The 24,119-nt window shown below is 39.5% G+C and overlaps 1 protein-coding gene across 14 annotated transcripts in view; it reads right to left on the reverse strand.

Annotated features, from left to right (window-relative positions):
* Positions 1 to 24,119, reverse strand: part of SNX24 (sorting nexin 24) — a 171,107-nt gene that overhangs the window by 35,245 nt on the left and 111,743 nt on the right. The window lies entirely within an intron of this gene.

A 24,119-nucleotide genomic window follows, 5' to 3' on the forward strand; every position in this document is an offset into this window, starting at 1 on the left:
TCATTTACCATTTTGATCAATAAAATATGCAAAACAACAAAAAAATTGAATCCTAAGAGTAGTTCTGATGCCAGCGTGATAGTTAATCAATACCCAGCCTCTGTTCACTAGGGCAAGTGGTGGGGGTACTCCAATTGTAACCTGTGAAATCCAGAGTGGTCGACGTGGCAGAAAAGACTGTTTTCAGAAGGGAGATACATTACATTTGCCCTATAGATTAAAAACGAAAACACATTCTCATTGAATTAAATCCAAACGCTAACATCAACAGGCTTGAATGTTACTGATTCAAGCCAGTACTTCTCAAAGCTCACGAAAAAGCAATTTGGGTTCATATGTCTTTGAGAATCTCCAAGACAATTGGATGAGATCACTGACACAGACCTTTGGACAGCAACCCTTTCTAAGCTCTGTCTTATTAAGTCTTGGCTTTCAATGTATTCATGTTTCAGGTGAACTCAGTTTTTCTGCTAAAAACAAACTGCTGTGGGAATTTCTTGTGCACGGTGTTTCTTTTAGTCATATCACAAGCTGCCTTATTATATTAAACCTCTTGACAACTGATTCAGGCAGAATACTTTTCTCCCAACAAAGAAAACTATATCATCTCACAGATGCAACCATATAAGAGGCCTCAATTCAAGACTGTTTCCTAGCAAAACACAAAGCACTAAAAAAAAAAAAAAAAAGGATTTCCCCACCCCCCATTTTGACCAATTCTCTCCAGCTGAATTGTGACTTTAAGCAGATCACAGGAATTTTTAGTTTTAAAAATGATAAATTTAGATACCTTTCTAGAACAGAATACCTTTCTGTTAAAACACAGTTTAACAGAAAGAAAAACATCGCCATGTGAAACAAGAACTGCCCTGACAAGGTGGTGGCTTTTTTTTTTTTTTTTTAAGCCGATTATCAGATTTTCTGTGTAAGAGTGAGAATCAAATAGTCTTCAGTTTACTAGATAACCATTATAACAGTTTAAAAACCTAATTTTCTTACTCCTTACTCTGATCTACTAAATTCATCACACTTACCCATACCTCTGCGATCATTAGATACAATTAGTACCATCCACGAAACATATTTTATCCTATTTTTTCACATGTTTACCTAAGTGCACTGTGAAAGATCTTAATGATATATGGGGGAAATGAGTAATGCTGTTTAATTGATAGAAGGAAAGAAAATTTTCAGTCTTCATGGGATATCTTTAGTATGAAGGAAAAAAATGAAAAAAATCCTATCAAATTTCTACCAGTACATGTTTGTAATAATTTCACATCTAATACTATCATAAATACTTTTCTTTACAAATTATTTAGCTGAGACTAAAATTTTCTCCATGTTCTCCTTTATGAAACAGGCTAAATTATATAGCACTAACTGTGGGAAGTAATTTCCTTGTGATCTTCTTAGCTTCATACAGCAGAGCTCTCTATTTCTAGCTATTACTTTAAGATTATCACTCTAGAACTGTATTTAATCCTCTTCTCAGCTTTTTAAAAACACTACATATACATAAAAATTTAAACATGCATTTAAGTCAAATAACTGTGATGAAATTAATAACAACAGCATGACTACAGAAGTGCAGAAGCTTTGAGTCAATGACCCAACCAGCAGCAAGGGTATAATTTAAAGGCAGAAATTTCCAGTGCATGCACCGTTAGCCACAGTGAACCTGTTACTGCTCTAAAGGGAATTGTTTGCCTCTTATTAGATTTTCTACAGCACAGCCATAAGTGATAAATGTACTGCTGTACTCACTGTCAAGTTAATCAATGCTGCCAAAGTTTTGTTGACTTAACAGTAATCCATAAAGTGAGCAGCATTTTCTCTATCCCTATGACATCTCAGTCCAGAGAAGGGTTACGAATTCAGGAGCAGCTTCACATGAGAAAGAGCTGGGTTAAGGGAATTGGAGCAAGAGAGGGTTGATAGGGTAGACGGACTGGGCGATTCTCAAAATTAAGCAGGTTTTTAACGCCCTCTTCTGATTTTATTACAAAAAAAAAAAAAAAAAAAAAGCATTTACGATCGCCTCCACATGCACACAGAATTCACTTTTGTTGTTTATAATCCTAATAAACGAGTAATTCTCCTGATGAAAGGTGATGCTTTCCACAACCTGCCTCTCTCACCTCAAAACAAAACGGATGAACGGATAATAAAAACACCCAAACCCTCAAGAACTGCAAAGTGAACTAGCCATTTCTACTGTGTGATCTCAGCCTGTTTACAGTTCAATGCACGGATCAAATCCAGTACAGGGCACCAGTAATAAGAATGGTAATGTGGACCAGAAAGAAAAAAGGCCCCAAATTTTGCTTCACTGTGAATGTGAGCATGTGAAAGACGTGACCATTAGAACCAAGGAAAGAAAGCAGACAACAGGCGAGGAAGAGCTGCCCTGCAAACAAACCGCTGCCGTGCTTCCACCAGCAATTACAGACATATGAAATATGAATTGCAATTGATTTTTCTTCCTGGGGTCACTATGCTCCGCGTTTTACACACTCGAGGCATTTATTCGGGCAGCAAACTGACAAGTTTTGTAGGATGACCTGAGCAGTGTAATCTCTGCTCAGTCCCGAGCACTTCATTGTGGCTTCTCATCCTTGACACTTGTCCCTCCCAAAAACTTACTGGCGAGGGATTCCTTGATAAAGACACGGAACAATGCAATTATTGGGCGTAAAGGGCTGGCAGAACCTGATCACGGGATGCTTAGCAACCTTCCGTGTGCCAATGAAAAATTAATAGCATCAATCAGGAAGAGCGAATGTCATCCATGTACTTCCACAGCAGATTTTCTTACGTGGCTGGTGATAATACAACAGGATTAGCAAACTCATGTGGTTTGTCTTGCCAAGAAGAAGAATGACAGTGAAAAGTTGTGGCTATGAAAATAAGTAATACAGATTTCATATATTTTAAAACAGCTTAAAGCTTCAACGATAGAAAGATAAGGTCTTTTAGTTGCTGGCTTTCTAGAACTCTGATTATAAGCTTTTCCTGTATTTTGGTCCTCACAGAGCTCTACATTGTGAATGTTACTGGTCATAAGACAAAGTATTACTTAAACATTTTTTTGTCTTTGGAGAACTTTCTTTTTCTTTCTTCCTTTACCTCCCTCCCTCTCTCTCTTTTTTCCTTTCTTTCTGTATCAGTCCATAGGTCCTAGACATCTTTTCCTATTGGTACATATAGAATTACACCATTCTTTTGAACTGCTATTGCGTACTTTGTATCACCCTCCACTGTATGGCTATTTCAATACATTTTTAACCAATGTTACTCCTATTGGGAAACTTTTATATTACAATGAAATAAATGCCTTACATACAGCATAGCCCAATTATGCAAGAATAACTGTTGGATAAATTCACAGACAAAACTGTCAAATTTCTTTTCCAAAATGTTGCCACAATGGGCAGATGCCTCAAAGGTATATGAGAATGTCTATTCCTTACCAACAGTGAGTATAAACGGTTTGTTTGAATCTTTGCAGATCTACAAGTAAATATACTATCTCATAAGTCTGAGTAAGCTCTGGGAGTTGGTGATGAACAGGGAAGCTTGGCATGTTGCCATCCAAGGGGTCGCAAAGAATTGGACACCACTGAGCGACTGACTGAACTGATTACTAATAAAGTATTTTTCTTTTTTCTTTTTTTACTAATCATTTATAATGACTTTTTAATGAATGAATTCTGCTCATTTTCCTGTTTGATCATTTTCCTCCTAGCAACTTATAAAAGGACTTTTCATACCATAGGAATCAGACCTTTGTCATATATATTGTTCATTTTTTTAGCCTATTGGTCTTATGATTTGAATTTGTGGTGACCTTCTTGCTGAATAGATTTTTAAAATTGTATGCAGCCTAATTTTAAATGTTGCACATAACAAATAATACAAAAGTACCACTATCAACTCAGAGAATATCACACAATGAAATACTGCATAATCAAAACAGATATTCCATTTGAATCATTTTTTAAAATTTATTTCAATTGGAGGCTAATTACTTTAAATATTGTAGTGGTTTTTGCCATACATTGACATGAACCAGCCCTGGGTGTACATTTCCATTTGAATCTAATATTTTATCCCAAACTATCAGAGAGGAGCAAAAGTAACAAAAGAAGGAATTAAAGTAATATCAAATATCATTAAAACCAAACTATCTATCTGGCAGTCCTGAAGTAGCAGCTACAGTGTGTGTTAAAGTGTTAGTTGCTCAGCTGTGTCTGACTCTTTGCGACCCCATGGATTGCAGTCCCCCAGGCTCCTCTGTCCATGGGATTTCCCAGACAAGAATACTGGAGTGGGTAGCCATGCCCTTCTCTAGGGGATCTTCCCAATGCAGGGGTCAAACCCAGGTCTCCTGCACTGCAGGTGGATTCTTTACTGCTGAGCCACCAGGGTAGCCCCAGGAGTCATGGTGGGCTGAGCTAAAGTTACATGTTTGGGGAGGCAGATGGGTGGCATGCAGGCCTGAAAACTGAGTGTGGAGAAATAAAGTTAGTGAGCTATAACAGAAGGTAAAAATGCAGTGGGATAACAGCCAACTATAACGTATTCGGGTTTGAGATGATTACATCTGGGTGTGGAGAACTGAAAAAGGACCCGTAAAGAGGAGGTCCTGGAAATGACCTTGTGGCCTGTTTTGGTAAACAGAGATGAGAAAAGAGGTGATACCAGGTGCAAGGTATGGTAAACACAGGAGCCAAGACAAGGGGCAGTCAGTAGGCTCGTAGGCAGTAAGATCCATGCAGAGTAAGGCTGCGGTTCTGAGTATCTGGCCTAAGCACATCACAGTTCAGTAGCTAGCAAGGAGCCATGACATAATTCTTGGTAGGTGAGTATCATGAACAGAGAGGAAGTTGAGAAGGCACATGTCCCTGGATACTGTGCAGAATAGCCGGAGCTACTGAGGAAACTACCATGACGATCAGGAAGGAATAAAGCACTGAACAATGAAAATGGCAGTGGGGGTGACAAACAAGGAAAGTGCTGCCTTGCTTGATCGAGGCTAGCTTCCAGGACACAGTCCTGGGACTGTTTTTAGTGAAAGGGTGATTTCATAAAGGAACCTAAGAATGGCCCAGATTTTTCCAGAACAGGATAGGAATCTCCAACAGCAGGATAACAAGTAGTACCTAAAATAAGCCCAAGAGCATCCTAGGTATGACAAGCTGGGTTCAGCTGTGTGTGTAGAATGTAAGGAAGCTCTTGGTAGATAGGAGGTGACTCTCCTATCACGGATGGTTTAAAATCATAACAGAGACAGATGATCAGAGTTCCAACATCCTACCCTCTGCTCCGATGTTGTGACCCGACTCTCCTGCCCAGGTGGATGAGGGAGAAAATGGAAAGAATTCAATTTATTGGCGTGTCTGCTGCCTAAAAGGCACTCTGGGACAAGAGACAGTAACAAGTCTTCTTGAATCACTATGAGGGGCAGGATCAGAAGAAATGGGATAAAAGCCACAATTTCCCATTGAGGAAGCAAGAATTCCCTGTGAAAAAATGCCCGGCTTCCCTGTCCTTCACTATCTCCTGGAGTTTGCTCAAACTCATGTCCACTGAGTCGGTGGTGCCATCCAACCATCTCATCCTCTGTTGCCCTCTTCTTCTCCTGCCCTCAATCTTTGCCAGCATCAGGGTCTTTTCCAATGAATCAGCTCTTTGCATCAGGTGGCCAAAATATTGGAGCTTTAGCATCAGTCCTTCCAATGAATATTCAGGGTTGATTTCCTTTAGTACAAGCAAGATGGGAGTTGGCCAAATTCTGAATTGGGAGAGGTCTTTTAAAATAAATACAGCATATTCTCTAATAAAGAAGAACCACAGGAAGAATATTCTTTAAAAATTCTAAACACATTTTACTTACTTAAAACACACTGGCATGAATGGAACAGGAGGTTCCAGTGACCTGGAGCAGTGTGTCCATGTCTCCCAAACAATTTTCATCATACACATCTCCAGTGAAAAAGGGCTGGGCCCTCACTCTAATACTTACTTAATTATACATGAAATAAAGATACTACTGTATTAATTATGTTCTATTTAAAACATACACAAAAGGAAAATTTAAAGTCATATAAAGATGAACTAATATTTAAATTCTCTTTCATGGCACGTATTAATGATACAATTTCTGTTCCTATTAAAAATTCCAGATAATGATATTTTAACAGGAGAGTAATATGACTAAGCTCTCTTAGGTTGAAATACAGTGATTATTCTCTAATTGTGTTCAAGAGTGACTGAAAATTCTGTTTATTTCATAATATTTGATTTTAATGACCACTATTGTAGAAAAGAGTATCTCAAAAAGACAAATAGATCCAATGACTGTACTTACTAAATCATAATAGTAATTTTTCAACTTCCAATCTCTGCCACCACAAAGGCTAATTTTTTAATGAGATGTGGCCAGGAATCCCCCTTTCTTGATGCTGCACAGTTGTTCTTACAGAATTACAAAATATTATGTTTAGAAAAATCTGGGTCCAAGAGTCGCTGAAACTCTTCTTGTGAAAGATTTTTGAACAGGCTAGAAAATGCTGTTTCCAAGTATTAAGGGAGCTGGAGAGAATTTCAGGCTATAAACATTAATTCTGGCAACAAAATCCCACAATGACAGAAAAATTTTCAAACATCCAATTTCATCATGTTCTCTCACAGGCTTGTGTTCTTTCAAAAGCTACTTTCTCTCCTACTTGGTGTTCCTACTCCTTTCATCTGAAGGGCCAGGTTAAGTGAGGGCCTTGGAGCTTGCAGAACCGGAAGCAGTGCTGGGATCAGGGCCGCATCTTTCCGCTGTTCACCGCGCACTTGGGCAAGCATTTCCCAGCTTTCTCTTCAATCTGTGACCTCTTTCCAGGGCTCCTATTAAGCTACTGAATCTTCTATGAGGTTTAGGGCTTCCCCAGTGGCTCAGTGGTAAAGAATCCACCTGCCTTGCAGGAGACACAGGTTCGATCCCTGGGTTGGGAAGATCCCTTGGAGAAGGGAATGGCTACCCACTCCAGTATTCTTGCCTGGAAAATCCCACGGACAGAGGAGCCTGGTGGGCTACAGACCATGAGGTCACAAAGAGTCGGACGTGACTAAGCAACCAAACAACAACAAACTTCTGTGAGATTTAGCTGAAAGGAGGTAATATAGATCATAAACCGACCTAATCAAGCATCACAAAGTGCAACAGACTGGAATGTACAAGCCAATGAGGGCTCCTGGTTGTGGACCCCAGGCTGATTGATGTTTGGGCTTGCTAGAGGGCCAGTGTTGGTCTGTACCGCAATTTTTCTTTCTTTCTTTCTCTTTTTTTGGCCATGTCATGTATGTTGGGGGATCTTAGTTCCCTAACCAGGAACTGAACCCGGGCCCGGACAGTAAAAGCAAAAAGTCCTAGCCACTGGATCACCAGGGAGTTCCCTCTACAGCAACATTAATAAAGCTTAACTTACTTCTTTATCAGAATAAAAATATCAATATACTTGCAAGTTGCATGACTGCTTTTAACTCCAGTGGGTCATCATGAACACTCCACCTTGGAGACTTGCTAGCGAGAGTCCTGCATGAACTGCTCCCCTAGGGACAAGATTCCCACCCCAGCACTCCTCAAATCTCTCCCTTGACTGGCAGGTTCTTTCCCTTGACTGGCAGGTTCTTTAAAGAATTCAAACTGAAATGCCTGCCAATTGTCTGAGGAGGGAAATGGAGGTAGTTTACAGATGGGCTTACGGGTGTCATTCTATACAGAACGGTCCATGTTTAAGCGGGCTGACTTTCAATACCAGATGATGCTAGTGAGCACGGATGGTGGTGAGGATTGTGAAACAATAAACGTAAAGCCTGAGACAGAGTATCTGATCATGAATAGCTCTTGAAAAATGTTTATTTTACGAATTAATGAACACAGGAGTGAATGGATAGAAGATTAACACTGGCACTTCCCCATGACAACATTTTGTATCATCTTCAAGATTTCTGCCTTGTCTGGCCTCCAACAGCATTTTTAATTAGTTATAGTTTTAGCTGAATTGTTTAGATGGGTTCCTAAAAGAATACTTTCTAATTTAATTTTCATGGCCAAATAAGATTAGGCATTAATCCCCATGGCTCCGTGGAGTCCTAGGAATATTCTGGAATTTCAGAAAAAAGGACAAACATGTCACATATGACCTGGATTTGACAGGAAAAAAATGATAGCTATTTTTGATTGTATGCCTCTTCTACATCAGGAACTGGATAATGCTTCATGTACATTAGCTTATGTAGTCCTCACTAACAACTTTATGAGGTGTATCTTCTTATTCCTTTTTACAGAAAAGGTGACTAGTGCTCAAAGAAGTTAATTAACTACCTTAGCTTATACAGCAGCAAGTAGATTCAGGACTCTGAACCCATATTCACCTGATGTCAGGCCGCATTCTTCATTCCAGCCATCTGCTGCTGCCCATCCACCCAAATCTGCCACTGGCCTCTAAATCCAGGGCTCAACTAGAGCTCCAAAGTCAAATCTGGCCTGTTGCCTGCTTTTATAAGTAAAGTTTTATTGGAACACAGAGAAGGCTGAGTGCCAAAGAATTGATGTTTTCAAACTGTGGTGCTGGAGAAGGCTCTTGAGAGTTCCTTGGACAATAAGATCAAACCAGTCAATCCTACAGGAAATCAGCCCTGAATATTCATTGGAAGGACTGATGTTGAAGCTAAACGCCAATACTTTGGCCACCTGATGCAAAGAGCTGACTCACTGGAAAACATCCTGTTGCTGGGAAAGATTGAGGGCAGGAAGAGAAGGGGCTGACAGAGGATGAGATGGTTGGATGGCATCACCGACTCAATGCACACGAGTCTGAGCAAACTCCGGGAGATAGTGAAGGACAGGGATGCCTGGCGTGCTGCAGTCTATGAGCACTTGCAAAGAGCTGGACATGACTGAGCGATCGAACAATAACTGGAACACAGCCCCTCTCCCTGTTTTATACATCATCCAGGGTAGTTTTCACACCACAGTCGCAGAGGGGAGGAGTGTGACAGTCCATACGGGGCACACTGTCTAAAATATTTACTAGTTGGTCTTTCGCAGAAAAAAATTGCCGGCTCCCGCCTAGTGTAAAAACTCTTGTGTTTATAGCTGTACCACTTCCTGTCAGAGGGACAATATACATTTCTCTTTTAATTCCCTCACTTTCACCTTCCAGATTCAATGGTCAACTCTGATTCAGAACACATCAAAAGTCCTTCTAATATTTCTTGAGACTTTAGAAAGCAAATGGTTTGGGGTAGGTATGAAAGATCACAAGCAATATGATAACACTTAATAAATTTCCTTTTTTTTTTGATGGACCAGAAGATACAAGTGACACAGGCATCAAGCCCAAAATTGCCAAAGCTCATTAATAATGCTGGTTCACACTTCCTCTTATAAGAAATCTGGAATTAATGGCTCTCAATTAATCTGCTCCACTCTTTGATTGCTTATTTATCAAATCAGGAAAGATAGATTTAATAGTGCTTGCTTAAAACAGGTCCTTTAATTGGAAACATCACAGCATTTAGCTCACTTTGTACTCCAGCAATTAAGAACAATTTGGAAAAGTGTTGTTGATTTTTTTTACACTATTGTCTCTTTGATTAGATTTCCGAAGAGCCAGACAAAACAAATGACAATACTAGCTAGCACTATTGGTACAAATAAAAGCCCAACAGCCAGATTACTTACGATGAGAAATGTGAGCCATCCTCATCCATTTCATCAGTGTCCTACGTTCATTTCCCTCTATCCTTGTCTCCTGTGTAGGTAAGTGGCAATACCTCTCGTAAAAGGCATCATTTTTGCGCCTAGCTTTACACGATTATCTTTTCTCCAAATAAGCCAAATCAACAGAAGAAATTATTTTTCTTGATTAAGCACCCACATTTCTCTTGGGAGGGAACAAAACAAACAATTAATCTTTCCTTATTTGTTCTCACAAGTCCCTGCCTCCTTAAACACAGACTATCCAGGTACCTGTGGCAGCCAGTCGGCAGCAATTAGGCCTGAGCAGAAAATGAATGGACTCCAGGCTGAGCACCTAATCTGCTGAGAGCCTGTGTGAGAGGGCAAGGTTATACCAGGAAAATTCCCTTGTCGTCGGAACACTGCTCAAAATTACTACCTGACTTCAGCATAATTAACCAGGCTTGGGAATTTATATGAACTAAGTAATTGGAAAGAATTAGCAAGAGATATGTACATTAATCTTTACCAGTTACACAGTGTTTAATGAAATTAAGGGTCTTGTGCTCATTCTAGCCTTGCTTAGTTTGCACACTTTCTGTTTCACCTGTAGAACAAGGAGATTGCATCATATAAAGATTAAAAAAAATTTTTTTAAGTGGAAAAGTAAAAAAAAAAATGCAAAACTCAACAGTAGGCACTTAGTTAAATAAATTATATCCACAGGATAGGGTAAAATATTATGAACCCTTTATTAAAATTATTGTTTAAAAGAAACTTTCTGTTAGAGATACATACTGAAATATTTATAGATAAAAATATTTTGGAGTTTTTTCAAAGTAACATGGGAGGGTGGGGTAAGATACAGGTCAGGTTAGATTGCCCCTGTATTGACAAGGGTTGATTATCAACCCATGATGCTGATGTTGGAAATATAAGATTTTATTACATTATTCTGCCAAGTCTTTATATGTTGAAATTCTCCATAATAAAAGTTAAAATCATTTTTTAAAAAAACCTTCTCTTAGAGGAATACTTAACACATGATAAATGTTCGTAATCTGTTTTTAAAAGAGGAGTTTATAAAGCATTATAGATGATGTAAAAGCATTTTAAAATACAGGATTAAAAGTATGCATAGGAAAAAGACAAAGGAAGCACACTAAAATTTTGAGATGTCTAAATCAGGGTTTCTCATCCCGGTGACTATTAACATTTGGGGTCAAATGCTTGTTTGTTTGGGGCGGTCCCATGCACTGTAGGATGGCTGGCATTCCTGAAGTACCCACAGATGCATGCCAGCAGCAGCCTCATCCTCAGCTGTAGCAACTAAAAATATCTTTGTGCATCATCAAATGTCCCGGTCCAGAACCAGTGGTCTAAGTGGAAGAATTACAGACAATTATTTTTATTCTTTTGTGTTTTTCAATGTTGTTGAGTATGAACATATGTGTAAATCAGAACAATAACAAAAAATACTGTAATACTAAAAATATGTTAACCTGCTAGGAAAGAATGATTGATGCCTGTAAAGAAACAGACAATGATCAGAAAATAAATGACCACAGAAAAGATATATAATATTCTTCCTTTGATTAAACTACAGTCATCAAACTAAAAGTGAACCTCACTATACAAGCCAGTTTTTAAAAATTCGTGAATTCATTACAATGGATCTGATAAAATACAAAAGTATCTCAAGAATAATGCTGGGCTTCCTAGAATCTTCTCTGAATAGAAAACAGCAGTAGTAGTAAAGAGAGACTCAAGACACCTTATAGCCACCTTAAAGGAACCGATAGTTAAAGAAATATAATGCTAGCTCAAGGTGTAAAGTTTTTATCATCTAAATCCATCTACTTTTGAAGAGAAGTTTGGACATGAAGAAGTAATATGCAGTCTATCTTTCTCTTCATGAGCCTAGAATGGCATCACCAACAACCTATTTCTAGGAGGGGCTTTGAGCTGGCTTTGCATAAATGAGTGCAGGTCTGCGTGTTCTCACCACACACACCTCACCCATTTTCTTTCTAGAAAAAGCACGCACCCATGAGCTGGCAGCAAAGCATAGCCAGCTCAAGAGGAAGACTCAACCAACATATCCATCTTACTAACCTAGTGTTCTTGTTCAGAGCACTGAACCTTAATTATTGACCCCTTAGAGTAATTTTTTAAATCAGTGCCGACTGCCAAATTGGGTGGTCAATATTTGATAATTCACAGGTTTAGGAAATAACTCCCAGTCTGATCAAAGCTTCAGGTCACAGTGCAGTGTGGTGCATATTTCCATTCTATCTCCTTCTTTCACACAGGTCTTCTTCATGAAATCAGAAACATTTTTGAAGGCCCTAACGCTTCTTAAATAGCCATTACTAAGCACACCTCCACTGACCCATCTGACCTCTGAAAGTTCATTATCTATAGTTTTGTAGGACAGGCTTCCACCAGACTTATCCACCAAGGTGAGCAAGAATGCATTATCAGAATTTTTAAAATACTGGTTTATTTCCTTGAAGGAAAAGTATACTGTGATCTTTAAAGAAATAATATGTGTGACTGCCTTTAGAAAATTAAAAAATTTTTCTGCACTAAAAATTATTTTAAACAAAGTATTATTTTGAGATCAATGGGAAGTAGGTAAATCACTACGGAAAAAAGGACATTTGAACTTAAACAGCACAATTCTCTGTAATTAAAATGAAAACCTTTAAAATACAGTATAATGAGAAGAAATATCATACATTGTCTTAAGTAATTATTTATAGCCTTCATACAATACTTTCAACTTAGCACAAAAATACTCTTACAGAACTACTATAAAACCTAAAAATACACAGCTCACTGCCTACAAAAGTGAAATTTAATAGCAGAGACTAGTACAGTTTTATTTTTTCCTTTGTATTTCATTAATTACTTCAACAATTCTGATGACAAACTTGTCTGCCAAATTCTGGATAAGCGGTTAGGGTTTTCTTGTATGAAAAGCCAACCACTGAAACAAGGTTATAGGATTTCTAACCAGGGACAAGAGAAACATGTATGCACAACAGGATCTGAAAACACTTGCTAGCAATGATGGATTTAAGTTATTAACAGATCAAAAAGAGATGGATGGTGGTTTGCTTTTCTTAATCTACGTCATCATCTAGATCTATTTAAAGATACGTGGTGCACTAACAAACTTGGTTAAGATTTCGATAAAATCAGTAAAAATAATCTGCTCCTGTTACACTGAGTCTGTATCAATCAATAAAATCACTTGTACAAGGAAAGTACTGTTAAGTACTGACAATCCTAGCCATTAATATTATTTAACACACTGTTCACAATCTTTAACGAGAACAAAGAACAGTTTGTCTCATGTTATAAGCAGGATCTCCACAGATCCTCTTACTTCTATGGGTTTCTACAGGGATTATATGAAATTCAAGCTGTACATCTCTCAAAAAACAAACAAAAAAAAACATAAGGTCTTCCACCTCCATGGTGGGGCTACTTAATGCCTGTATATTTCAGGCTTGATTTTCATCTGTTGTTGAGAATAATAAGGTTCATTATTTACTTTAAAATGTATGTAACGTCTTGTTCTTTAGTTCAGTTGCACTTTAAAAAAAGTCACTTATAAGAATCAAAGCTGCTATGGTATCATTTCTTAATCTGTGAATTAAACTCAAAATTCTAAGGACCTGGGCTATCAGGTCCTATGCTGATCACTGGGGTAGCACAGGGCTTCTCTGCTGAACTGAGTTGACTCAGCTTCATCAAGGCCAGATTAAATGAGAAAATTTCAATTAGTCCTTAGCCAGAGTTGAATGGCTAGGAACAGATATGCACACATAGGACTTAAAAACCACAGAAATGAAAGGTGGAGGAAAAGAAAGAATAAAATTAGATTGCGTGTAAGAGATAGTTTTTAACAATAGATATCTATGATTACATGAATAATAATGAGAAAACTCCTTTAAAAAATAAAATTAGCTTAGAGATTACTATAATTCTAACATCTTAATTAGAAACTTGTTCCAAGCTTAACGCTTGCAGTACTGACTGCTCACAATCCCAGCAGTGTGATACGTAGTGGTTTGCAAGTTTGCTGACATAAGCAAGAGAAAGCTGTGGACCTGGTAAGTGGACACTGAAAACATTAAAAACTGAATCTCAGTTCAGTATCATTTAGTCTATTGTTCTCCACTCAGTTATGCCTACTGTGCAAGTCTCATGGAATGACTGACAAAAACCAAAAACCTTTGGGGGGGTCCAAACAAGACTTGGATAAAAGCTCCCCCCACCAAAGAATACTAATTGCTAGTACTGGCTCTTGGTCATAAAACAGATATTTTTAGTAATTTAACAGTAAAATGTCAAATTTGTCAGTGGTCTATAGTTGTGAAAATTAAGTCCACAAATACACTGTAGTCTGGAAGTAAGAAAATGTAGTTCATAAGATGTTTAAGGGCAACTAGTACAGTAAGTACTGCTCATCAATAAAAGAGAGAACTTCAGAGAAGACACCATGGTGACACCAGACACGCTGGCCTGTCACCTTATGACCACCTGATTCTGGGGTAAAAGACCTTGTCAAGCCCTGGCACCTAGCAACAGGTGATGAGGCAGCAGAGCAGATGTTAACCGAACTTTATTCAAAAGAAAATACCTTTCCTGGTGCACATTAGGGAAGGGGACCACGTCACCAGAGAATCCTATCTTGAGAAAAGTAAAGAAGCTCATGGAAGAGAAAGATAAAGGGCTGGAATACAGGCCCAGTGGAAGTCGGAAGGCAACCTAATTTATAAGAAAATGTCTTCTGAAGCACTAGGGGTGGTTAAAAAGGGTCACAGACAGACTGACTGTCAGTTACTCATTCATGTCCGACTCTTTGCAACTCCATGGACTGTAGCTTGCCAGGCTCCCCGTCCATGGGATTTTCCAGGCAAGAATACTGGAGCAGGTTGACATTTCCCTTGCCAGGGAATCTTCCCAACCCAGGGATCAAACTTCAGTCTCTTGCATTACAGGCAGATTCTTTACTGTCCAAGCACTGGTGGTTAAAAAGGTCAAAGGCATACTGAGAGACCCTATTATTCTGTGAACTCTGTAACATTAAGCCTATACACAGGCTACATAAAAAATTAAAAACAAAAACATATTTAGGTCATGATGCAACCTCTTTGGGGATTATGTTGTAGGAATGTTAAAAGTCTCTTCTACACCACATGTATATAAGTATAAAAAAGTGAAAGTGAGAAGTGAAGTCGCTCAGTCGTATCCAACCCTTTGTGACCCTATGGACTGTAGCCGACCAGGATTAGGTCATGATGCAACCTCTCTGGGGATTATCTTGTAGGAATGTTGAAAGTCTCTTCTATACCACATGTATATAAGTATAACTGCTGAATTTTAAGAAGGGTATGTTCCAGTTAGGTTGAGTTGAAATGCACTATCTGTATGACCGTTCACTTTCTACCACGAGGGATCCTACCAGAGGTTGCTGCCTAAACACATTCTCACCTCTGAATGAATGAAATATAAAATCCATTTTGATTTGGGAAGCAAACACTGTCAAATAAACTCTTATAGCCGGGAAAATAATTGAACTTGTTTCCCAAACCTTTCCATGTATGTTTGAAGAATGTGTTATAGGAAATTAAGTAGTCTCCAAAATAGAGCCTGGCTAACTGTGAAAAGTGATTTGGCATTTAAAACTTCCTATGGCTCAGATTATCTTGGAAAGGAATCATTAAGATCCTAAAATCACATATCCCTGTCCTGTGGACATACTGTGAACTCTGTAACTTTGAGCATCTGGTTGGGGAGTGTATGGACAAAGGAAATGAAGATAAAGCCTGAGGTTTGCTCAGGGCAAGAGGGTGTAGGGAATCTAAAAGATGAGCTCCAAGTAAAGCTGTTTTCTCCCCAGGGGAGGGGAGAATAAAGAACTGTGAAGAGTAGTCTTGGAAGCAAAGGAGAGGAGAAGAAACATCCTCTGAGAATTTAAAACCACAAACTGGCCCCTTCACAGGTTGGAAACTTAAATTAGTGCCTTCTAGTGGCAAAAAAGACCCACAAAAAACCCTTCAACTATGAAGTCTCAGTGGACAATGCGATAGGATATACAAAGATGACTAGAAGGAAACAGATAATACAGAAACATTAAAAAATTTTCATTGATTCAGTCATTCTAGTTGGTATTTGTAAATTTAAAAATGAAAATATTTTGTAATCATGTGGCAAAGATATTAGCCACTGTCTCCTCAAGAAAACTACTAACCATTGTGGTTTTGGGTTTTAACAATGCATCTCCAAAGAAAAGAATCAGAAACAATGATACACTGGAACCTATTAGAGATGAATATAAAAATCTGGAATCAGTATCCATAAGATGGTTTATGTTTCATGTTCATACATAGAAGCTGATGAACAGTTAGGTTTACTGTTCAAAGGATGCTGTCCTTTTGAAAAACAGGGAAATGTGGACTGACTTTGGATTTGCCATGTTGAAATTCTGATAAAAGTTCTAATGAATTTCTGTAAATTATTTATAAAATATAATTAGAAAAAAACTAAACATGGTCCACTGAATTCAGATGATACGTGGTGGTGACCATTTTTCCTGAGGAAATGAGTTAATGTGTCTAAGAGATAAAATATAAAAGAGGTTTGAAAATGTAAGCAAAAATACAAGGACTATTAAAAAAATGTAAAACCCAGGCAGATTAGGAAAAAAGTGAAAACAGAATTCATGGAAACAAAAAACCCAAAATATTAAGTTCAAAAATCAATGTATGGCTTCGACTTCCAATGAGATGGAGCAGATATACTTTTTCCCATTGATCCTGCTAAGTACAACTAAAACCACTGGGCCCTGTACATAGAGCAGACAAGAAGGTTATGACAGGTGAAAGAAGAAAAGAGACTTTTTAGGACCCAAGAAATGACACAGTGCTGAGCTTTATCTTTCTTGGGTTTTCATTTTGCCTCACCTATCTTGACTTGGAGAAGAGAAAACTAGCAACCAGGAAATACCAACATATGCAGACAAATAAGGCCCCAGTAAAACCCCGTTTCCTCTAGCAAAACCATACAAAAGACAACCTAGCAAGACAGAAAACTCTCCAATTCTAAATTGTTCTACTGTAGCCAACACACCACAGAAGGAAACTGTGGCCAGCGACCACTCATGCCAGTCACGTCCTCATGGGAAGCCTAGACCTCCATCCTCGTAAGGCTGGTAATGAAGCACTCCGTGCTGGGGTGGTGTCAGAGAAGGCCAAGAAAGCAGCCAGGACTTTCATCCTCACACATGTGCCCCCACCCACAGGGTCTGTGGAGACCATGTGGGGAGCTGGAACTCCCATCCTCTCAGCAGTGATGAGGAGCACCCAGCCCAACCCAGTTGTCAGTGATGCTAGGTGAGGAATCTGGTCTTTCATCCTCACTTGGCAGAAAGAAGGTGGAGTCCTCTGCCTTGACTGACCAGTATCAGAGAAAGCAAGCTAAAACAACCAAGATTTAAATAAGGTTCAGAGTCTCGTACCATCACACAAAATGTCTAGAATTCAACCAGAATCATTCATTATATCAAAAACCTGGAAGATCTCAAACAGGATGAAAAAGTCAATCAATACATGCCAACACTCAGATGACAGAGATATGTTAAAATTATCTGACAATGATTTTTTAAGGCAGCCATGATAAAAATGTTTCCATGAGTAATTATGAGCATCTCTGAAGGACAAGGAAGAAATAGAAAAATTCAGCAAAGAAATAAAAAGTCTCAGTTCCCTGGTGGTCTAATGGTTAGGATTTGGTGCTTTCACCTCTGTGGCCCCGATTCGATTCCTGGTCAGGGAATTGAGATCCTGCAAGCTGTGCAACATGGCTAAAAAAAGGGGGAAAAAATACACACACACACAGACATATACATATAAAGTATCAGCAAAAAGTAAAAGCTACAAAGAAAAATCAAATGGCAAATGGGGATTTTGGAACCTAAAAATACAATAACATAAAGGGCTCAGTATAGGGTTCAATGGCCCAATGGAAGGAAAAGAGAAAATAATCAGTGAAGGGAAAGATGGAAACAAAACAAAGTATCTAATCTGACCAAAGGAAAGAAACAGTAAAAATAAATAAAGGTCTTAGGGCCTTGTGCAACTATAATAAAAAATAGAACATTCCCATTATTGGAGTCCTGGAAAGAGAGGAGTAAGAGAAAGGGGTTGAAAAAGTACCCAAAGAAATAATGGCTAAAAACTTCCACGTGTGGCAAAAGAGATAAACCAATAGATTCAACAAGTTGGTAGGATTCCAAACAGGAAAAACTTAAACACAAACCAAGACACATAATAGTTAAGCTTCTGAAAACCAAAGACAAAGACAAAATCTTGAAAAAATGCCATTTGATTTTTATTTTTCAAGCATAAAAGTTTTCTATATTTCCTCCTCTCTTTAACTAATATTTATAGAGTACCCAGGGCTCCCCTGGTAGCTCAGCTGGTAAAGAATTCACCTGCCATGCAGGAGACCTTGGTTTGCTTCCTGGGTCGGGAAGATCCCCTGGAGTAAGGCAGGGCAACCCACTCCAGTATTTCTGCCTGGAGAATCCCCATGGACAGAGAAGCCTGGTGGGCTACAGTCCCTGGGGTCACAAAGAGTCAGACACAACTCAGCGACTAAGCGCAGCACAGCACATAGGAGTATCCATTCTGTGCCCTGAGATGCTTAAGTGATTAGACAGTATTTGAACAATAATTGTTTCAATAAACAAAATAAATAAAACATCTTGCCTTCACCATGCTAGAGTAGGCGTGGTGACAATGAAAGACAATGAAAAGACAATGAAAACAGCCAGTTTATAGCAACATCTTACATATTCAGGAAAAACAATTAGTATGACAGTGGATATTTAAATCAGAAACCACGGGGGCAAAATGAAGTTTTGAAATATTTTCCAAGTGCCCGAAAAAAGCAAGAATTGTCAACCCAGAATCCTACATTCAAGGTGATAAGATTTAAAACATTATAAGGTCCTTGTAAATTTCAGGAGGCAGCTAAAGATAATAGGGAATCACTGAAAGGATACATACATACTAAGGGGGTAAAATGGAAAGAGAAAAAGGAGGAAGAAATTTGCCACCTGTCCAAAAGCAAGCAAGGAAAGAAAAATTCAGCAAAAAGGGAACTAATAAAAAACATGGATAAAAATTAAATATACTATTTGAATATAAGCAAACAACAAAAAAAAAAGGATGCTTGTATTCAGCCCAACTATATCAGTAATCATGAAAACATAGATGGGGAATTTTAACATACCTTTTTTCTTACAGATCAAGCAGTCAAGTTAAGATACAGGAGATTCGCTTTAAAAATGTCATCTGATTATATATAGTTCACTGCACTCAAGGGATTAGAAATTTGCAAGTGCACATGGTCAATTTTAACAGATACCTCAGGCACTACTGGAAAAGTAAAAAATACAGTACTCTTTAATTCAGACTTCTGACCAAATTAAACATTATACTACATAGTATAATTTAAAGAATGAGTGAGGGGCAGCCTAGTCAGCTAAACAGGGTCTTCTAATGATAGCACTCTGCATCTACCCAGCCTGACCCAGCTGTGGCACTATTTTCTTCAAATGAACTTTTTTCTAAGAGATTAAAATATTAGCTTTGGTTATCCTTTGTCATGAGTTGCTATGCGCTATTTCTGGTCAGCTCCCAAAACTTTAATAACTTTTCACTCTATGTGATAAAGATGAAAACATAAACACTGCTGTTCCTGAATAAGTGACATAAGACATGGATCCCTTTCTCAGAAAGATAAATTCCACATTATTGCAATAAACAGCACAAGTGTGCTGTTCATGCAAAGTTCTGGTGAAATTCCTTGTCTGAAAATCATGAGAGCTTCCAATTTAAAGTTGCTAATAAAGAATGATAAGAGACTTGCCCACTAAATCAGCCTTAAATAAATAAGTGAAGATACAACTAAACCTCAGCCTTGCTAACCACTGTTTTCTCTTTCTGGAAGAAAAATCAAGGGTCTTCATCTTTGATGAAGTACTGAAATGTTGCCAGATTATGTCTAGGCATTAGAGGGTTTCTTCATTCATTGTGCTCTGCCCTTGGAGAACCTTGTCTGAGTAAAGGTGGAATTGTTAAGTGTTTCTCTTTTGATTATTTTCTTCCCCACTTCTGTATTTTCTCCTCTTCCTTCTCCCTGGGCCTCCAGAAGGAAAGAGGACATCAGACTTGAACTGACCTCTGTGTCTCTTGACATCAGACTTGAACTGACCACTGTGTCTCTCGTCTTCTGTTGGAGCTTTTGACACTGTATTCTGTGAAACGGTTTCCCAACTAGGGAGGACAGCTCCCCGTCAATTGGATAAAACAGTTTTATCAAGTGGATAAAACAACTAAAGCTAAGAACGCTCGTGTGTTCTCTGATTGGTCCTTTCACACAGTACCCTAAAGTCATTTTTTGAGTGTAATATCTTTGAGAAGCTCTTGAGATTTATGAAATCCATTTTTATGATATATGTTGTGTTCTGAATTATCTCTTTCCTGAAGAGTTAGTGCTTTCATTCATCTTGGCCTTTTTCTTCAATGCTTGGAGATCCCTGGTGATCAGACCTCACTGCAGAAAGCAGCTTGAGGGGACTTCCTCAAGTCAGCAGGAGCACTTCCTTCTGAGGGGAGCGTGTGGGTGGAGCGTGCAGTTTGATGGGCTTCTCCTTGAGGTAAGAGGAGGGGGAGGGGGTTGTCAACTTGGGGGCCCTGATATCCACCTTAGAAGCTTTAGCTTTCCTCAGACATTCTGTTTAGTATTTTGTTGTGTTGTTTTATTTTCAAGAAAATAGTCTTTACAAATTTTGGACCTGGTCATAAACATGAGGATGTATTCTGGACAGAATAAGGAGCCTGGGCACCCGTCTGTGTTCAGTCTCACCGCTCACCTCAGCCTCTGCCTCACCTGCCGACTCCAAGTCCAGAAGACTATCTCCACCACAGCTGTGAGTAGGCTGCTCTCACGGCTGAGCTTTGCTTTTCACTTTGTAGCACCCATCGCATGCTACCAGAACACTCCATCTTCTAGAAAACTGTCATTTTTTTTTTCCATTGATGATCCCCTCTTTTCCCTGCCCATCCACCACCGAACTGCTGTGGTTTATTTCTTTTTAAGCTTTTATACCTTTGTTTCAGTGGGGTCTTAGGAAAGGTGGAAAATCCTCTCAAACTGAGAGATAAAATATTACATAAACCATGTTTGATGGTCAAATAAATTTAGGAAACCCAAATTAATTTATTCTTAAGATTTCTGTTTCTATCCAGATGACTTGACACAGAAAACAGATACATTGCTCACAGTTTTTAAAGGATTCTAAATTTTGAAGTCAAAGATATAAAAAAAAAATCTATTGATCAAAGAGGTTGGGGACAGACAGCCAGTTAAATTGTGATGGTTTATAGGCTATTTTCCTTTACTTTTATTATCATATCCTTAAGACAAACTATATGTTAAGGTTGAAAATTTCTCCTGACTTAGAAAACCTACAATACATAAAAAAAAAGAGTCTAACCTGGGAGTTAAGAAATTAAAATCCCAATCCTACCTCTTTAACTAATATACTCCAGGAAGTGAGCAAGTTGCTTAACCCCACTGGAATTCTGGTTCTCCATCTCTAAAATAAAAGAGCAGTGTGGGCCAATTCAGGAAATGTGCAGAATGGCACCCCACTCCAGTCCTCTTGCCTGGAAAAATCCCATGGAAGGAGGAGCCTGGTAAGCTGCAGTCCATGGGGTCTCTAAGAGTTGGATACGACTGAGAGATTTCACTTTCACTTTTTACCTTCATGCATTGGAGAAGGAAATGGCAGCCCACTCCAGTGTTCTTGCCTGGAGAATCCCAGGGACGGGGGAGCCTGGTGGCCTGCCGTCCATGGGGTCACACAGAGTCAGACACGACTGAAGTGACTTAGTAGTAGGAGGAGGAGGAGGAGGAGGAGTGTTGAACCCATCCATGGTCTAGAGTGTATTAGTTGCTTTGGGGACAAAAGGAAGGGTTTTCTCTAGCCCTTCCAAGAGTTAATCTGTCTGTTTTATGGCTGGTAAACTGAGACCAGAGGGGTGCTCATGAACTTAACTGAAGGGCAGGAGACAAGCTGGATTGGATGAGGTCTGAGATCTCTATGGGCTTAAGATGCTATGGCTTGGGGTACTGCTACTTTCTCAAGTGTATGGGCCTGAACAGGGCCATCCTATGTAGCTCAAGCTGAGACGGATTCGCTGCAGAGCGGTGCCTGCCAAGAAGCGCTAGTGGCGCTTACACTGGGGCTCAGCCTGGTACACAGGCTGCAGTGAAGTTGCTCAGTCGTGTCCGACTCTCTGCGACCCCGTGAACTGTAGCCTACCACGCTCCTCGGTCCATGGGATTTTCCAGGCAAGAGTACTGGAGTGGGCTGCCATTTCCTTCTCCAACAGAGGGTGAGTGGGATTCAAACTGGAGTTACACAGGTGAGTAGAAGGAATAGTGGGAACTGTCTTACTTCTGAAGAGACTTAAACACCAAATGATATTAAGAAGTGACCCCTAAGCCAGGCTTTTCATTTCCCTGGGAATTGATCAAGCATCTGCACTCACCTTTCATCCACACTCATCTTTGTAACTTCCATTTGGCTCCCACAGCACACAGATAGAATCAGAGGGAAGGGGGAGAAGAGAAAGCATCCTTGAACTCCTTCAGGACTTAACTGACAACAAACTGAATATTAAACGCACAAGAGCAAACAAGCCCTCTCAGTCATTCAACCACATCTTTCAAGCTCTGTTTCTGAGAATAGAAAATTCTAAGCTCAATTTGAGTGTCATTGTAAACTCCTTTCTATGCCAGATGATTTTATCTGCATATTTATATCCAAAGTACAAACATCTTAAAATGTTTACACTGAGCAGTAATGGGAGTCATGTGTCAAATACAATGGGAGGAAAGAGCAAAGCTTTCTTCAGAACTGAAGCTTGAAGATATACAATATCTGTGGAAAATCTGGCTTACAAATTAAAATGCGTTGTTTACCAAGCCCATATAATTATAGAGAACATGCATTTTTACCCTTTGCGTACAACATCTAAAGTCTCGTTTTGGGGTTTTTGGGTTTGGTTTTGCTCTGCAGTTGCAGCCCGAGGCTCTGGAAGTCTCATGGCTCCATATACAGAGTCTCAGGGTGCACGCCACACACTTCCCTGTCATTTGCAGTCTCTACTTCCCTTAATCTCCCACTGCCGGGAGAGGCAGTGCAGGATCCATCTACTACATCCCCAAGCAGAACAAAAGCAGTGAAGACAGCCGTCCTCTGGGTTCTGGGGGTTTCCACACACCAACTTTCCCCTGTGAACACTGTAAAGACCAAAAAAACTGTGGGAGGCCAGGGATGGCTCCTTGACAATTTTTCTACTGGGGGAGAGACCTGTGAACTGATCGCTAAGTACAAGCCCGTGTCAACAGCCTCTCTTGAGCTTCTAGCTACTAGTCATTCAAGCATGACCAACCAGAAAAGCTCTGTAGAGGAGACCAGATGTAGGCTTCATGCAGCCTGTAGCTGCCTGTCCAACCAGAATCCACCGAGGCTTAACGCTGAAGGGGGTTACAGAGACTGCTGTGGACGAACACCAACTTCTTTGAAGAAACATGTCCTGGTTAGATCATCATAGTAAATTCAGAACTCTGAGGTGACGCCCAGCCAAGATTCCCCTACACCAACCCCTCAATCCTGGTCAGTCAGCCTCATGCGTCAGCCGCTCAAGTGGACTCACGTCCTGATGAACACAGACGCCCAAGCCCCCCGCCCTCCTCTCAGCGCCTACGCCACATGGCACTCTTTGGATTAATAATGCCTACACTGACTATTCACCTGAGGCCACTAGCACTTTTTAAAACTCAGAGAAGTTGACATTGCCTCACTCTTTCCTTTTGTTTTTTTTTTTTCTGTCACTTGGCAGAGAGACTGCTTTGTCTTATCTGACTTAGGTAGATCTGTTTGCTCCTCATAGCTGCAGGAAAGAGAGTCCTATGGATTGTTTTAAAAACACACATTCTACTTTTTGAAGAAGTTAGTACTTCGTCAGAGGCAATTTTTACATACTTATTCTCAATTTGATTCCAGACGTGTACCAGCCAGGCCCACTGAAAATGCAGTTTCTCTCATTTTCTCTCGAACACTCAACATCTAAAGGCTAGGGACACTATGCCACCAGGGAAGCCCTAATAATGAAGTCACTCAGTTGTATCCGACTCTTTGCAACCCCATGGACTGTAGCCTACCAGGCTCCTCTGTCCATGGGATTTCCCAGGCAAGAGTACTGGAGTGGGTTGCCATTTCCTT

The sequence above is a fragment of the Bubalus kerabau genome, chromosome 1 (assembly GCF_029407905.1).
Source record: "Bubalus kerabau isolate K-KA32 ecotype Philippines breed swamp buffalo chromosome 1, PCC_UOA_SB_1v2, whole genome shotgun sequence".
Taxonomy (NCBI): domain Eukaryota; kingdom Metazoa; phylum Chordata; class Mammalia; order Artiodactyla; family Bovidae; genus Bubalus; species Bubalus kerabau.